The sequence below is a fragment of the Bidens hawaiensis genome, unplaced genomic scaffold (assembly GCF_021521415.1).
Source record: "Bidens hawaiensis isolate Kalapana, Puna unplaced genomic scaffold, B.hawaiensis_p1.1 tig00019324_1, whole genome shotgun sequence".
Taxonomy (NCBI): domain Eukaryota; kingdom Viridiplantae; phylum Streptophyta; class Magnoliopsida; order Asterales; family Asteraceae; genus Bidens; species Bidens hawaiensis.
In genome coordinates this window covers 429,472-447,792 of record NW_027492931.1, presented here as the reverse complement: position 1 = coordinate 447,792, position 18,321 = coordinate 429,472, and the positions used below count along the sequence as shown (strand labels likewise).

Below are 18,321 nucleotides of genomic sequence, written 5' to 3'. Positions count from 1 at the left end.
CATAACATAATGTACAAATCATAGCTGCATCTGGTACAAGTATTTTAAAGGTTAAAGATGCAAATTTTTAAGTAACTTTTGACTTCTTTTTCCAAATTATCAAAACAAGACCGTCAACTATTAGTAAAAGCCAAATTAAAAACCAAAAATACAAAATATATCCATCCATTTTTTTTACAACATGAATAAAGAACAATTAAGAGAACCATTATATTAATTAAGAGGGATGTGTTTTTCTCATAATAATATATGGTTTTCTTAAACTAAGAGTATTTTTCACTTGAGCACTGACCTTTTGCATCAGCTGCAACGCGCAGGTTTCCTGCTAGTCGTTGTAAAGTTTAAATTTAAATTTTGAATATTATAATTTTATATATATTTTGCTTTTATCTTATAACTTATAAAACATATATATTTTTGAAGTTCTAAATATACCAATCTACTTGTCAGCATTATTTACTTAAAATCGAGTCGGATCAAACTTATGTCGAAACGTTCAATATAAATTTAATTCTAACTCAGTTTTGAGTCAAATAATTGGCTGACTCATTTACGAGTAAATAGATATTTGAAAATATTTTTAGACACTTAGTTATTAATTAATCTAACAATTAATCAGCTACTGTTTTTAATCAGGGTTTTTTTTTCCTCTTTAAAACACAATTGTGGCCAGAAAATTACGTAGCTTAGATATGTGCTTAATCCAATTAAACGAGAGAAGCATAATTTCATCCATTGTTTTTAAAGATTAATAAGTCTAGAGCCTTCCAAATCAATCAAATACTGAAAAAGTAAAATTGGCTTTCTTCTAATAAGTTCATCAAAAGCTCAATCAAATATGTTTGAACTGTAATTGAACTCCATTAAACTTTAAAAAAAAATGATTGGTTTTCTAATATTATCTCATGAAGGATATAATTTGTATATATACCTACAAAATCGATGCAACTATGTTCTTCTAATGTAACCGGTCGAGACACCTTTTGTAGAGAATAGGGTCAAGTTCTTGAAGCAATATTTTCACGTTTTATGTCAACTGATGTACGTTTTTGTTCCAATGCAACTTAAGGTTCGTTTCAATGGCGTCAACCATAATAGGGAACACCATCTCGATATCTTGTGACGCCACCTTCATGAAATGCTCGTTATTCCAAACATCCAGAGCCCGCTCAGCTACCTATGATTTCAAATATCCAAATACGGTTCATGGTTCCATATTGTAAAAAGAAAATGTATAGAATTTAACCCGGCAATTGAAACCAAAATTTGCGAAGTAATGAAACAGTCACAAAATTTTCGACCAGGCTGCCACCAAATCAGAGTCTCAAATTTAGTTATCACTAAGCCTAACCGCCTGGTCGCCAAATGGATGTAAAAATGGAGAAAAATGATTTAAAAATAAGATTTAGCGACCGGTTTGCAATCAAAATTAGCCCAATCGCAAAACTAGTTAATTCTATTAGTCCAGTCGCAAAATGATCATAAAAATAGGGGTGTGCATGTGTCGTTTGCTGTAACACCCTTAGAAATTTCGTGCTCAAATTGACAACTCTGAAAATATATGGGACAACTAGTCATTTAACCAAAGTTAAAGTTAAGAGTTAAATTGTAATTATGTCAAACTAGTGCCATCAGTCTGCTAGCAAAACTACTGCTAGTCCGCCATCAACTTACTTGGGTAGCGGACCATCATAAAGAAAAAGTCACAATGAGTTAGATATTTTTCGAGTTCTTTTTTTCTTTTTTTAATGAAGACAACCAAAAAAATTTTAGTTTTTTAATTTTTAATTTATATTTAAGTTTTGGTGTTTTTATTATATTATTTTTTGTTGAATTTTTTTCCAATGAGTTTTTGATATCTCAACTAAGGGTGAGCAATAACCGAATCATTAATAGAAACTGAACCGAAAATCGGCAAAACCGAACTGATATAACCGAAAACCAAATTAACCGAAATTAACCGAACCGAACTCTTAATTTTTTAATATTTTCAAGTCTTTTTTTCTCTATTTCATTATATTATATGTATTAATAATTTAATACTATCATTTTCATGTATTTACATCTCCATTTCATATACTAATATCTCAATTTCATATATTTATACCTTCATTTCATGTGGTTATGCATTCATTTTATGTATTTAAACATTCATTTCATGTATTTTTAAGCAAAATTTTAGCTCAAGTTTGATATTGGTTATTAACCAAAATAAACCGAACCGAACCGTACACACCCCTAATCTCAACCCATTTTCAATATTTTCCTTTATTTTAGTTTGATTAATTCTGACTTATTATACATTTTATTTAAACCCATATCAACCCTAATAAATCACATTTGCCGGGGCTAAAAATTAATTAATACGGGTCGCAAAATGATCATAAATATGGCTGGGGGGGTTGGGGGGGGGGGGGGGGGTTGCGTAGCTCAGTTTTATCACCACATTTCGGTCACAAATAAACAACGTTCCTAAATACCTACTATACTATACTATAAGTTGGAATTAAGTTACCTGTGAATTTGTACTCTTGATACACTTTGCGATCCGACTCCACAACCCACCAGCCACCGTCACGTACCGCCGCCTATCAATATTCTCCACAACCTCCTCCAACTCTCCGATGAACAACACTTCCTTCTGACAATTCGTCACCGGCCAATACCTCAATATCTTCCCAACCACCACACCACCAAGCTCACTTTCCTTCTGCACGAATTGCGAAACACAGTACACCAGTTGCCGGTGATACACCACCATGCTCTTGGGTTTATGCAACGGAATCAAAACCCTTGACAGAAACACCTTGTGCTGTTGCTTTAGAGGGACTGTGAAGCCGTTGATTATGCTGCCCCATATTTCGAGAATCTCTGCGATGCCATTTTGACGGTGGTCGGTTTCGTAGATGAAGTGGAGTAGAATGTTGGTCAGTGATTTCCGCATGAAGGAGCGGTGGGAGGTGAATTTGGAGTAGATGTGGTGGGTGATGTTTTTTACGGCGTCGCGTTCGCGGGGTCGTCGGAGGTGAAGAGAGTGAGGAGGTTTAGGATGTAGTTTCGGGTGATGAATTGTTGATCTTCAGGTGGCGAACCTACACGCAAACGCATTATGATACACATGCATGCATGGTGTGTGCAGAAATGATAGTAATTACTCGACTGTAAAAAACACTAGGCTTAAGATTGTCTACATAGTTTTTAATGTTTGACTACGTTTGATTTACTTATGATCTCTCAGTTCTCACCAATTACAACTTCCTCAATTTACAGGTCTCTCGAAATCTGTTGTTGGTATTTTGTGATTATATTTCTTTTATGTATATAAAATTATGTGTTAAGTTAATATATCCATATATTATGATACTACCCAAATTTTTTTTATGCATGATTTTAAAATCCGTTAGTACTTTAGTACATTAAAAAAATGTTGAGCTGGCCCTATTTAGAGTATAAACATGTGCTATAATAATTGAACGAAAATATAACTCAATCAAAATGTAGTATGTACGTACGTGATACACGCATATGGTTTTGATCTTAAAGTGAGTTAAACATATGCAAACGACTAGGCCGAATGATCGACTAATCAAGTAATGTTCAACTTGTCTCGATGAATACAATAAAATTGATTTTTACTCTATTCGGTAAGCTTTAGCGAATATTGCACCGTCCGCGGCTAAAAAAAATCCAAAATGGTAAAAATACAAAATTTGTGTTGTATGCTTGTTTAAACATCTTACAAGTTACAAGTCCTAAAAATGTTTTCTGAATGTGAGCATTTTAACACTCCACTGAGTCACGTCTTTTGAAAAATTGGTTTAAGTGACTATTTATGTAAAGAATTAAAAAAAAAATGATCAAAATAATCATTTTGGTTACTTTCATTAAATTCTTTACAATTTTATAACTATGAAAAATTTCTTGTCAGTGCCTATACGCTTAAATGTGAGTTCGAGTACACCTAAAATGCATGTATTGAAAGGTCGTGTATATATACCTTGTTTTAAAATCCTTGATCCAACATTGTTTTCTGCCCGAACTGATTTCACGTCTATCTTGATTATTGAAGAGGTATGTACCCGCCTCAACACCGAGCAAGGCGGGTCAACCCACAAGATATAGACAAGAAGCTTGAAATCAAGACATTATGAAGGCACAAAGCCAAAACATACGCGCATGGCGCATATCACATATGCTCATGCATCACATGCTCAGGCATCATATGCCCAGGCATCACATGCCCAGGCACCATATGCCCAGGCACCACACATGCTCAGGCATCATATGCCCAGGCACACATATGCTCGCGCATCACATATGCTCACGCATATCACATATGCGCGTGGCGCATTAGCGCGCGGCGCATATCACATCTGCGCATGAAACATCTGCGCGTGAGAATAAAGAGAAGACCTCGCGCATCCTCAGGATTGGCGCATATCACACATGCACATAATCAACCTCGTCCTTATCCAAATCAGGATTAGGGCAACCTTGATTGTGCACGTCAGACAACCTTCCAGAAGGTATCTTTTTAAGGAATAAGAATATGCTGATGTTGACAGCTGCCAAATGAAAGGTGGACAACTCAGCATGACACATGTGCTACCACGTGATTACAACCAATGAGAAAGCACCAGGTGTCCCAGAGGACACGTGGCGCAGAGCAATTGGAGGAGGCCAACAAGGCTGAGCCCAATCAGTGGAAACCCTAGCACTATAAATACAGCATCAACTCCACAATGAGGGACATACATTCATTCACATTCAATCATTCAATTACATTCAATCACAGACAGTTACAGCCAGTAACATACACAATCATCAAATATCACCTGATAACATACAATCACAGAGTATTCAGCTATTAAGCAATACACTCCAAATTCCTTACTCTCACATATTATTATCTTCTCCCACAAATACTTATTCTCACACCGGAGGGTTACCCCAAAGAGGACCCCTCTGTCCCTTTCTGAGGGGTAAGTTTACGGTGCTGTTCATTTTGTAGGTGGAAGAACCCAGATCCAAGAGAAACCATCGGTGAAATAGCATAATCACACCCGAGGAAAGTAGATCGTCTACCAGTGAGTCGATCCACGCTTCTTCATTGGCGCCATCCACTGTTACAACGGCAATCAGATCTCATCAGATCTAGATATAAAAAAAAAATCACCATGGTTTCTGGCGTTCATAACGTTGATCAAGTTCTGGAGGATATTGAACGTGAGGATGTTAATGAGGGACAGCAGTTTCTGAGGGGGCCGCGTGATTCTACGCGCACCACCAGTAACCGTCCCTTCATCACAACTCCTCACGGCCAGACTGAAACTCCTCCAGACGATCTCACGTTACAAAATCTTGCCGGCGCGAAACAAAAAGGACCAATGGGTCCAGAAGATGAAACAAATGATCCTAAAGAATGGCTCATAAACGAGCAGCGGCGCCTAATGGACAAGTATAATGAGATGGTCAAACAGAAAAAGCTAGCCGACTTAACACAAAGGCAAGCGCTTGATAAGCAAACTGTTCATGGAACAAAAAGGCCGCGCGCGCCGGAAGAAGGACATTCTGTTCACACTGCACACACTGAGTTCAGTGATGAAGAAGTGCACAGCATGAGGAAGACACGAGATACTCATGCAGGAGGCTCACAGCTCCGCGCGCCTGTGAACATGGCGCCTGGAGCCAGAGCCGATCTGGATCTGCACATGCCGTACAGCCCACCAGTTAGAGGGCAAGTGGACGTAACCACACCGTACAGACCAGCCATCTTGGTGAAACATTCAAAGTTCACTGAGCGCATCGCCAAGGCTCCCATCCAGCACAAAACCAAGATGCCAAGTGGTTTGGGTAAATATGATGGCACAACAGATCCAGACGATTTCTTGCAAGGTTTTTACAACACGGGAAACCTAGAGAGCTGGACGATGCCAACATGGTGTCACATGTTTGCTCGCTGCCTCACGGGCGCGGCGCGTGTCTGGTTCGAGAGCTTGCCGACTGGGCAAATTGATGGGTTCGAGGAACTATTGGAAAAATTCCAAGCCCACTTCGTACAGCAGCGCAGACACACGCGCGACCCTGATGACATCATGCACTGCGTGCGCAGGAATGATGAAACGATTGAAGACTACATCACTCGTTTCAATCAGGAGTCTCTGGCAATCGGAGGTATAACTGAGCAACTCCTGCGCGTGGCCTTTATACAAGGCGCGCGCAGTGATCAACTCCGCCGAGCTCTCGTAAGCAGAGATGGCATGCCCACCACGTGGGCCAAGTTAATGGAAGCATCGCGAGTTTTCGCGAGAAATGAAAAACAAATTGCTCAAGATAGGGCAAGAGAAAGATCGCATCAAGCTGAGTCACCGCGCAGCAAAGAAAAGTGGGGCAAGCAGAACTCTGTACGGTCCAGGTTGCAACCAACCAGTTTTTCTTCCGCAGAGAAGCAGGCGCAACCAAGCTCACCACAGCCCCAAAAAGATGTTCGTCATCGCGGGGAGGGTGACAAGAGGGAAGGCGGCAGAGATCCTAGTAGACCTCTGCCAAGAATATGGACTCCCCTCACTAAAACTCCTTCACAGGTGTTAAGCACTGAGAATGTCCAATTCAAAAGCCCCAAGCCACTAAACTACAAGGGACCATCAGACAGTGGCAAGTACTGTGAATTTCACAAGTCCACATGGCACAACACTGATACATGCCACCACTTGAAGGATGCAATTGAAAAGGACGTGAAATCAGGCAAGCTGGCTCACCTGGTGAAAAACTCAAGACCAGAAGATGAACAATCAGGAGCCTCAGCCAGCAAAAAGTACAAACGAATCTGTGTAGCCGAGGGAGGAAGGCAAGGGCAAATTTCAAGAAAGAGAAGCGCGCAAATCCAAGGAGATTGGCGCGAGCAACAAGTCATCTTCCCGAGAATCAGGGGAGGCCCTTCCATCAGCAGTCCTCTAGTCATCACTACACACATTGCTCATTACGAAGTGTCAAAAGTCCTGGTGGACACTGGCAGCGAATCAGACATAATGTATGAGCAATGTTTCAGGAAACTGGATCCGGCAGACCAAGCAAGGCTTGAAATTGTGAATGCACCGATCTCTGGTGTTTCCAATGAAATCATTCATCCCCTAGGTCAAATACAATTTTAACTAACCATGGGGGATGAGAAACACAAGCGAGCCGAAGTTGTCAACTTCTTGGTCTTGCCCACCACTTCTTGCCATAATATGATCTTGGGTAGAGGAACGATTGCCCAATTTAACGCTATACCGTCGCCAGCGCACGGCGCGTTGGGGTTCCCAACACCAACAGGTGTAACTTTTGTATACCGAGATCATTTGTGCGCAGTGACAAGTACTCCGCGGGAGGGGAGAATAAAAATCCCAATGGCAGAAAACGCGCCAGAGGAATGGATTCTCAACCCGAAATTCCCGGAACAAAAAATCACAATTGGCGCAACGATATCAGACGACACGATGCTAACAGCATATATGTCGGTCTTCGCGTGGCAACACTCTGATATGACTGGGGTTCCGCGAGACCTGGTGCAGCATTCTCTCAACACCTTCAAGTCTGTTGAGCCAATTGCTCAAAAGAAGAGAGTCATGGGGGATGAGAAAGCGAAGGCCATGAATGAGCAGGTTGAGGATTTACTGCGCGCAAACATCATCCGCCCGATACGATACCAGACGTGGGTAGCCAATCCTGTGATGGTAAAGAAAAGTAACGGGTCGTGGAGGATGTGCATTGACTTCAAGGACCTCAACAAAGCGTGCCCAAAAGATTGTTACCCTCTCCCAAACATCGATGCAAAGGTGGACTCCGTGGCGCCATTCAAACTCAAATGTTTCCTGGATGCCTACAAAGGCTATCACCAGATTCAAATGGCACCACAAGATGAGGACAAGACCGCATTTAGAACCGACAAGGGTGTTTTTTGCTACACAAAAATGCCCTTTGGTTTGAAGAATGCGGGCGCCACCTACCAAAGACTTATGGATGCCGTTTTCAGCGAGCAAATCGGAAGAAACCTAGAAGTCTATGTGGATGATTTGGTGATCAAGAGCAGGGAGGAAAAGCAAATGCTCAAAGACATCGAAGAAACCCTTGGGCGCCTAAAGGAAGTTAACATGAAGCTCAATCCGAGCAAATGTACTTTCGGCGTACTAGAAGGAAAATTTCTAGGTGTAATGGTCACCAAGGATGGTTTCAAGGTGAACCCTGAGAAGGTGGAGGCCATCCTTGACATGCCCTCGCCATCCACCATGAAAGAAGTTCAGAAGCTGAATGGTAGATTGGTTTCAATCAACAGGTTCCTAGCGAACCATGCAAGCAAATCTACCCCATTTGTCAATACATTGAGAAACTGCTTAAAGAAAAGTCAGTTCAAATGGACTCCTGAGGCCGAGCAAGCTTTCAGTGAGATTAAAGAATGTTTGATAAATCTGCCCGCGCTCACAGCTCCACTTCCTGGAGAAACTTTGACATTGTACCTATCAGCAGGAGAGCGCGCCATTGGCGCAGTATTGTTGGTGGATCGAAAGGGAATCCAAACGCCAATATACTATGTGAGTCGGGTGCTGACAGATCCTGAGACGCGCTATTCCATTATGGAAAAGTTAGTTTTATCACTAACACACGCGTCGCGCAAGCTTCATAGATATTTCAATGGTCATCCCATTGAAGTTCTGACTGGTTACAACATCCAGCAAGTCTTGCGACGTCCCGCGCTCTCAGGAAGGCTGACAAAGTGGGCGCTGGAATTAGGTGAACACACGATCGCCTATAAGCCCCGTCCAGCAATAAAGGGACAAATCTTGGCTGATTTCATTGCCGAGGTCCCCGAAGGAAAAATTGAAGAGGCTCAGCGCGAGGTAGACCCTCCGCGAGCCAGCGATGAAGAAAATGTTTGGAGAGTGTTCACTGATGGAGCTTCAAACAACGAAGGGTCCGGCGCAGGCCTAAAACTGGTGGATCCAGAGAATCATGAATATACTTACGCCATCAGGTTGGACTTCAAAAGCACCAACAATGAGGCTGAGTATGAAGCCCTGCTGGCTGGCCTGCGCATCGCGCACAAATTCGGGGTTAAAAAGCTAGAGGCCCATGTTGATTCATACTTGGTAGCAGCACAGGTCAATGGCCTTTATGATGCCAAGGAGAACACCATGCCTCTATATCTAGAGCAGGCGAAAAAGCTCATCGAGCAATTTGACAGCTTCAGAATCATTCATATTCCGCGCAGTGAAAACAAATCTGCAGACGCGCTGAGTAAGATGGCATCAACCAGTTTTGATCACTTTGGCAAAGATGTCAGGGTAGAAGTAATGAGCAACCCGTCGGTGGTAGCGAAGTCTGTCCTGGTAACTCATACAACCCCTTCATCATGGATAACTCCAATAATGGAATTCTTGAAGGAGGGAAAGGTACCAGATGATCGCGCGCAAGCGAGGAAGATAAGACACAAGGCGCAAAATTATGAACTGCTTGATGGTACATTATATCGACGCTCTTATCTTGGGCCCTCATGAAATGCCTAGATGCTGAGGAAGCAAGCTATGTGATCAGAGAGATACATGAAAGAATCTGTGGAATACATGCTGGCCCGCGCATGGTGGTTGCCAAGGCAATGAGCGCAGGTTACTATTGGCCTGGCATGTACTTGGACGCTCTAAAAGAGATCCAAAAATGCAAAGCATGTCAGAGATATGCGCCAAACACCATGCGGCCAAATAACAACTTAATTCCAGTGACCTCTGCATGGCCTTTCCACAAATGGGCAATCGACATTGTGGGTCCCCTTCCGCAAGCGCAAGGGCGGGTAAAATTTTTGGTAGTGGCAGTAGACTATTTCACGAAATGGGTCAAGGCCAAGCCACTAGCAAAAATCACAGCCGAAGCGATGAAACAGTTTATCTGGAGCCACATCATATGCCGTTTTGGCTTGCCCATGGAAATTGTGAGCGACAATGGCAAGCAATTCACAGACAAGAAGATATCCAGCTGGCTCAAGGAATTGCGCATCAACCAAATCTTCACTTCGGTATATCACCCTCAGGGGAATGGCCAAGTGGAGCGCGCGAATCAAAGCTTGTAAATGGGCTGAAGAAAAGGTTGGAGGGAGAATCCCATTCTTGGGTTGAAGAGCTACCTAATGTCCTGTGGGCACACAGGACATTAAGCAAAACCAGCAATGGCGAATCCCAGTTCAGCCTAACCTATGGAACGGAGGCAATGATTCCAGCAGAAATTGGATGCCCATCCCATAGAGTGCTCATGATGAGCAAGATTGATAACGAGCGCGAAAGAAGGTTGGATCTCAACTTACTTGAAGGGCGCCGAGAGGCGGCTATCATCAATGAGGCCAAATACAAGAAAAAACTGGAAAAATATTACAACCAGCGCGTGAAAGAATGCCACTTTAAGAAAAATGATTTTGTCCTTCGCAACAATGAAGCTAGCCACGCGATACCCCCGGGAAAAATGTCCCCCAATTGGGAGGGACCTTATCAAATCTCAGAAGAATTGGGGAAAGGCGCATATGCTTTAAAATATTTGAATGGAAAGAAGATCCCGCGCGCATGGAACGCGGCACAACTTAGAAAGTGTTTCATGTAAATGTCAAGTTTGTAATCAAGGCTTTTTAAGCCATTATGAATAATGATACGCGCTATCTTCTCTTAATGTGGATTCTATTACCTTTGCATACATGTTTCACACTTCCCTTTATTAGTTTTGAGCAATATGACAACATTGTATTGACATCAAAACGAAATAAAACGAGGTAAAACATACATGCGCGAGCTTCAAGCTCAAACGCGTTAAGGAGTCTTAACTCTAAAGCGTCAGGGCCTTAGCCCAATTCTATTACCTTTCGCATACATGTTTCACACTTCCCTTTATTAATTTTGAGCAATATGATAACATTGTATTGACATCAAAACAAAATAAAACGAAGTAAAACATACATGCGCAAACGCGTTAAAGAGTCTTAACTCTAAAACGTCAGGGCCTTAGCCCAATAATGTGAGCCTTAGCTCAAATCACTCACAACATCCATCCTACATACTGCGCACCCTGACCATAAAACACCTAAACACAACTAAGGCAAAGCAAATGCCAAAACATAGTTGTTAAGGTCTCAGGTTGGGGTCGCGCATAAAACTGTAATGGATATCTGAGTAACACGTATTGACACGTAAAGGCTAAAAAACTCATAATTCCATAAACGCGCGATAACGTCGCGCAAAAGAGGAATAATGAAAGCGCCAAGATACGTGTCAACATAATCAAGATATGGCAAAATCACTTACAATATGACAAGGGTTAAGTATAATAAATTCCTTACAACCCTGTTCTTATTCCAACGTGCAAGCATATCTTATATAAAGAGATGAATGGGAATGCGCAAGACGCGAAGAAGGGAAAAACAGAATTTCATTCAAAAGCATTGAAATTTACAAGTTTACAAGATGAGATACAAACTACAAAAAAAAAAAAAAAAAAAAAAAAAAAACATGAAGGGCTTCTCAAGTCTCCACGTTGACATCAGCCTCTTCATCATCCTCATCATCGCCCTCGGCATCTGGCGCAGCCTGCTCCTCGTCGTCTCCAAACTGACCATAGTCAAGTTCTTCATCTTGAATGGAGTCTTCTATCATGACAGTGTCAGGAGCGGATCCTTTGGCCACGCCAGGGCCGCTAGCAACGCCAGCATTCTCCGCGCCATCGTCGCCGCCAGCCCCTTCGCACTCGTCAAGTAATTTCTTTAGCGCGCCGAGGTCGGGCTGGTCAGCAAGCGCGGATATCTGCAAATCATAAGAAAAAATATGAGTACAAAAAGACTTGGAAAATAAGTCAAGGTAATCTCATTAAGGTTAAAATACCTGCGCAAGGATGGGAATGGGAGTATTCATATACTTCTCCCCCATCGCGGCCATTTCCGCGCAGGCAACGTCGCTCTGATAAGGGTACTCGGATGGGTTCTTCTTCAACATGCCATATTCGTAACCATCCGTGAACCCTTCAGCTCGGCCCACCAAGCGCGCGGCAGCGTTGCAATCCATCACCAGGGCCTGAAACTCGCCTGAGTATTTCATCGCGTAAGCGCAACGAGTCATGCCCTGTGAGATCAGCCAGTGGCGATCCTGCGCGAGGCCAGCAACAGACGTCTCGAGGGCAGGAACCTGAGAGTTTAATAACTCAACAGTTTCCTTAGTCTTTTTTAGCTCCTCTTTGTCGGACGCTGCTGCAGCCAAGATTTCTTCTTTTTCCGCCCGCGCAGCATCAAGTGCTTCCTGGCTAGACGCTGCCGTCGCCAGGGCTTCATCTTTATCGGCCTGCGCGGCCGCCAGCTCCTTCTTCAGGCGCGCAACCTCACTCTCCAGTGAAGATTTTTCAGTGACAGACTGGACAAGAGCCTGGTCACGCGCCTCCGCCTCGAGCTCCAAGTCGCGCGCTCTGCGCGCGTACTTGGCAGCATCCGCCTCCGCCGCCTGCAGCTTCTCCCGCGCCGCCTGAAGCTCATGCCCGCGCTTCACGAAGGCGCTGTTGGCACTTGCTCTGTTCTCACTGAGCTCGGCTTGGAGCTTTTCAGCTCTCTCGTGAGCATCAGAATGATGCCAAGCAGACACCTTAGCCTCTTGCTTGGCTTCCGCAAGAGCATCACGTACTTTTACGTAATCAGAGCGAAGCTCTTGGGAGGCAGCAATGAAGGCCGACCCAGCAAACATATGATCATTGAGCAGGTCGTCGCGAGCGCGGTCCTCCTGGAACCTCCTTTCAGATGGAGGCACAGCATGAGCCCAGAATTCCGCACACACCCCCATGGACTGAAATGTGCTATCTTCAGTAATGTTCCATCTCGGGCGGTAAGTGTGATCGGCTTCCTGCAAAAACAAAGAAATTATCTAAGTCATCATAACATTAAGATGGAAGTCCGCGCAGCGAAGCAAAAAAGAACCTATACCTGTGGGGATGAAGCAGAAAAGTCAGCGCCAGCCCCACGAGAAGGCTCCGCCGCGAAACCTCGTGGCGCTGCAGGGCTGGCGCGGGCGCCATCGGAGTCTTCAGCATGAACCTCCTCATCCTCCTCTGAAATAGGCCACTTCTCCTGAGACCTAGAATCAAAATCGGTCTCGCAGGGAGGGCTGTGCGCAGGAGGAGGTGAGGGAGGTCTCGACGCCGCCAAGTCGGCGCGCAAAACGGCCTCCTGCTCCTTAGTAATGCCGATGACGGGAGATTCATCGCTTGCAGGAGCAGGAGCAGAGCCAACGGCGCTGGCACCGGCGCCAGAAGTGCCACCAGAAGCTTGTACGCCAGCTACGGCTTCTATGAAAAATCAACAAAAAGAAATGGTCCATGAATAGATCTAAAAGAAAGTCAGAAAATAAGAGCGCAATACTTACCTTGGCGCAACTCCGTTCGCGCAGCAAACATCGCCATGAAGTCCATTCTACCCTTCTTTGAGGGTAAAACGGGGGACTTCGAAGCGACCTCCGGCGCAGCCTCGGCATCTTGTTGCGCTGACGCCGGCTCTACAAACATTCGAGTGAGCAAAGATTCATTAGTAAGTCTATCAGAATCGCGCTCATAGAGCCATAAAAGAGAAGCAAAGGATAACCAAAGTTTACCTATTGAAGGCACAACACCGCTTCCCTTTTCCGCCGCGCGAAGGGAGGAGGTAGTGGCACCATGCCTCAGGTGGACAGGAGGTCTGCCCACTTTTTTAGGCAGGGAAGACAAGGAAACCTTGGTGGTAAACTCCTGGGTTTTCCCAAATCCCCCCGCCCGAGTAGGAGGATCCTGAACAACAGGGGCAACATCTTTCTTCTGTTTCTTACTGGCCCCTGCGCCAGTTTTCCCCTTAGCTTTACGCTTTAGTTGGGGCGCCTCCTCCTCCTCCTCTTCCGCGAGCTCCAGCTCGTAGTTCTCCAGCGCATCAACAATACACGCAACAGAAGTGTTAGCAAAATTTGGTATTATAAAGGAAAACGCATAAGTACAAAGGCTTACCAGGCGCATCGCTGTCGAAGACAAATCCCAGATCAACAGGGATGAACATGTCATCAAAGCGATCAGGGAAACCAACCTCCCCAGCGCCAAGCGCGACGGAGCCACCCTCCATGTGCTCATCATAGGCAGCATGGATATACTCCTTGGTGACTGCACAAAACAAGTCAAATGAGTTCAGCAAAAAGAATTATATTCGCGCAGAAGTAAAGCAATAAGATAAAACTTACATAACCCATCGACTTGGATAACGGGCTCAAGCGCGCTGTCCGCCCACCTCTTGCTCATACCAACCCCCACCAGCGCCTCCTCACAAATGTTCTTGGCGGGGGATGGTTCAGCGGTCAGTTTATTAACCCAGGCGCCAGTTGGGTTCTTGAGGACACCCACATCCGCAGGCGCAGAAGAAATCGAGCGCATGGTCATACGGATGGGGATCACACCAGCGCTTATATAAAAAAACCTCTCAGACCAGTCATGAAGGCTCTTGAATGAAACAGTGGAGCACTTCACCTTCTGACTGCGAGGAACGAAGGAGAACCAAGAATCTTGGATCTTGGGCTTGTAAAAAAACTGAAAGCGCCGAGGGGTGGGCTCCTCGCGCTGGGATTTGCACATGAACTCAAAGTGAGTCATGCGCACAAGTCCAAACGGATGGACTTGGGATATATGAATCCCATAAAACTGAAGCAGTGCACCCACAAACCTTGTCATCGGGAGACGAAGGTTGCAGTGGGTGAAAAAATGGCTATATAGGGATATATAGCCGGTAGGCGGGTCCGCCGCCGTTTGCCCGGCCCCAGGCAACATGCAGCCAAACAGGGTGGGAAAACCCTGAGAGGCGATAAGGCTGTCAAGATCAGCCTGCCTCAATTTGCAGGGGATTTCATTCCACCTCTTCACCGCCTTGGTCCTCCCTACCTCCTCCGATGAGCCCTCAGCAGCCTTCTTCCCCTTGCCAGTCTTCTTCAATGTAGACATTACTAACGATTTTCTACGGCAATGGATGGGGGAGATTGTATTGTCTGAACTATCAGACATACAACTGTAAAATCGAACAAGGGAAACTTCTGAAGAACAGATAGCTGGAAGCAGAACAAGGGTAATCGGAATACAAGGAAAGAAAGAAAAGAGCTATGAATATTAAACAAGAAGATGAAGGATAAAAAAACTCTAAGGGCTGGTTTTTATAGGCCCAGGAGAGAGAAATTTTGGTGCTGAACGGACTTCACGCGCCCCCACTCGCAGGTTTAAGCCACTGCGAGCGCGACACGTGTCCCTGACACTGTGTGAGGGGACATGAAAGGAAACTATACGGCTGCTGCCAGAGTTCACGCGCCACCACTCGCAGGAACGGACCAACGCGAGCGCGACACGTGTCCTTGACAGCATGTGAGGGGACACGAAAGGCAACTGTAGCACCTCGAGCACACGAAAGGCCTGACACGTCTCCATCACTGGCCCACGTCAGCAACAACCAACCACGTACAGGGACGATTCGTTTGCAACCAAAAGGATAGAATTTCGCGCAACGGTGAATAATAAGAAGAAAAAGACAAACCCCTACCAAAAAAGAACAAACTGTTAAGTCTAATATCTATCTTGCCTCGCTCGCGTGAAACAAGACACGCATTAGACTGGGGGGGCTTGAAGAGGTATGTACCCGCCTCAACACCGAGCAAGGCGGGTCAACCCACAAGATATAGACAAGAAGCTTGAAATCAAGACATTATGAAGGCACAAAGCCAAAACATACGCGCATGGCGCATATCACATATGCTCATGCATCACATGCTCAGGCATCATATGCCCAGGCATCACATGCCCAGGCACCATATGCCCAGGCACCACACATGCTCAGGCATCATATGCCCAGGCACACATATGCTCGCGCATCACATATGCTCACGCATATCACATATGCGCGTGGCGCATTAGCGCGCGGCGCATATCACATCTGCGCATGAAACATCTGCGCGTGAGAATAAAGAGAAGACCTCGCGCATCCTCAGGATTGGCGCATATCACACATGCACATAATCAACCTCGTCCTTATCCAAATCAGGATTAGGGCAACCTTGATTGTGCACGTCAGACAACCTTCCAGAAGGTATCTTTTTAAGGAATAAGAATATGCTGATGTTGACAGCTGCCAAATGAAAGGTGGACAACTCAGCATGACACATGTGCTACCACGTGATTACAACCAATGAGAAAGCACCAGGTGTCCCAGAGGACACGTGGCGCAGAGCAATTGGAGGAGGCCAACAAGGCTGAGCCCAATCAGTGGAAACCCTAGCACTATAAATACAGCATCAACTCCACAAGGAGGGATATACATTCATTCACATTCAATCATTCAATTACATTCAATCACAGACAGTTACAGCCAGTAACATACACAATCATCAAATATCACCTGATAACATACAATCACAGAGTATTCAGCTATTAAGCAATACACTCCAAATTCCTTACTCTCACATATTATTATCTTCTCCCACAAATACTTATTCTCACACCGGAGGGTTACCCCAAAGAGGACCCCTCTGTCCCTTTCTGAGGGGTAAGTTTACGGTGCTGTTCATTTTGTAGGTGGAAGAACCCAGATCCAAGAGAAACCATCGGTGAAATAGCATAATCACACCCGAGGAAAGTAGATCGTCTACCAGTGAGTCGATCCACGCTTCTTCAATTATCAACCGAAGGAGAATATCATAAACAGTTTGCAAGTGTGCCCAATCGGCAGACGGGATGGTAATAACATCATCATCTTCAAGCAAAACGGCTGAGCACCCAGTGGAAGATGGTGGCGGGAGAGGGCGAAAGATATTTGAAACCACCATCTTAAACAAAATATCCAGTGTTTGATCAGAAATTGGAGCTACTGAAGTTTTGATGATAGATAAAAGTTGTGTGAGTTTGAGTCTTTTTAAAGCCGATTCTTGATCATCCGAACGTGATTCGGTGCAATAAATGATTATCGAATAAAGTTCTTCGTCTCTAGAATCAGAATACGGAATAATTTTTTCTTCGTTTTGAGTTGAATCAAGTTCGAAGAGGAATTGCAATGTGGTGGTTTTTCTGGCCGTTGGTTTAACGGTGGTTTTGGGGCTGTGTCTTTGAGCCAACATGTTCATTTGATGTGGGTAGGTGTTGGTCATCAAAGAACTGGATCTGTGATGTTTTGAGTAAGTGAGATTAATGCTTTGTTTTGCATGGTTTTTGTTAATATTGATACAACAAAAAGGTGGCGGTTATTCTCAAGCGACAAATATTGAAGTATCCGAAATAAAATATGATTATTTTTTTTTTATTAAAAACTATTGTGGGACAAAATCCGGCAAAGCTGGATAAAAAGACGCAGATGAAATCAACATTTTAAATCTCAATATTTAATCAAAACATATTCATCCAAACTTAAACGCTCTATCAAACTGAGGTCTATCAAACTGAGGGGTGCAGGGGCTGTTGGTATTAGTGATTAAATGAAGGAGATAAAAGAACATAATTGAAAGCTCAATGGTAATTTTGATTTAGGTAAATTCTTGAGTACAAGGACTGAATACAACTGAACTATAAATAGGAAAGCAAACATAACGAACTAGAGGTTTTTCAATTTGACTACAACTTAATTACTTGACCTATTATTCAGCAACCTAACAACCAAATACTAAAATAACAAACTGAATGTTAACATGCACGTGCGCATACCAACAGTATTATTGAGCTTAAGTCCATGCATGTAAGGCCCCGTTACCGGTAGCCCTACTTTCGTGTTGGATTTACTCATAAACGCAGTTCTAAATATCAGAGTTAATTAAAACATTCGCGGAATATAAAAGCTTTCATAAAACATTTCATAACAAAACACGTCTTGTCTTAAAACATCATTTTGTCTTTCAAAATAAACGAAACATCAAACTTAAACGTCTTGAGTCTTCCGATGCCAGCCTCTTATTCAGTGCCACGTGTCTCCTCAAGCGAGCTGCCTCATCCTACTCACCTGCGTGCATACTAAAAGTCAACTACGCTGAGTGAGTTCTAGTTAATCATACATTATACAATACACATAAACTTATTTTCTTTCATTCATACTTTCATACTTTCATACTTTCTTTTGTATTAACTTACTTTCATATCTTATGTTATAAAGAGCATTACGCCCTACATTCCTCGAGTATTATTAGGGCTCGGTACCCTCTTTCCTCGAGTATTATTAGGGCTCGGTACCCTCTTTCCTCGAATATTAGTAGGGTTCGGTTCCCTAGTTCTCGAATATTAGTAGGGTTCGATTCCCTCTTCGTT

The 18,321-nt window shown here is 43.9% G+C and overlaps 1 pseudogene; it reads right to left on the bottom strand.

The window, feature by feature from the left end:
- Nucleotides 1-831: 831 nt before the first annotated feature.
- On the bottom strand, nucleotides 832-17,147 carry LOC143558110 (serine/threonine protein phosphatase 2A 57 kDa regulatory subunit B' beta isoform-like; annotated as a pseudogene).
- Nucleotides 17,148-18,321: the final 1,174 nt, after the last annotated feature.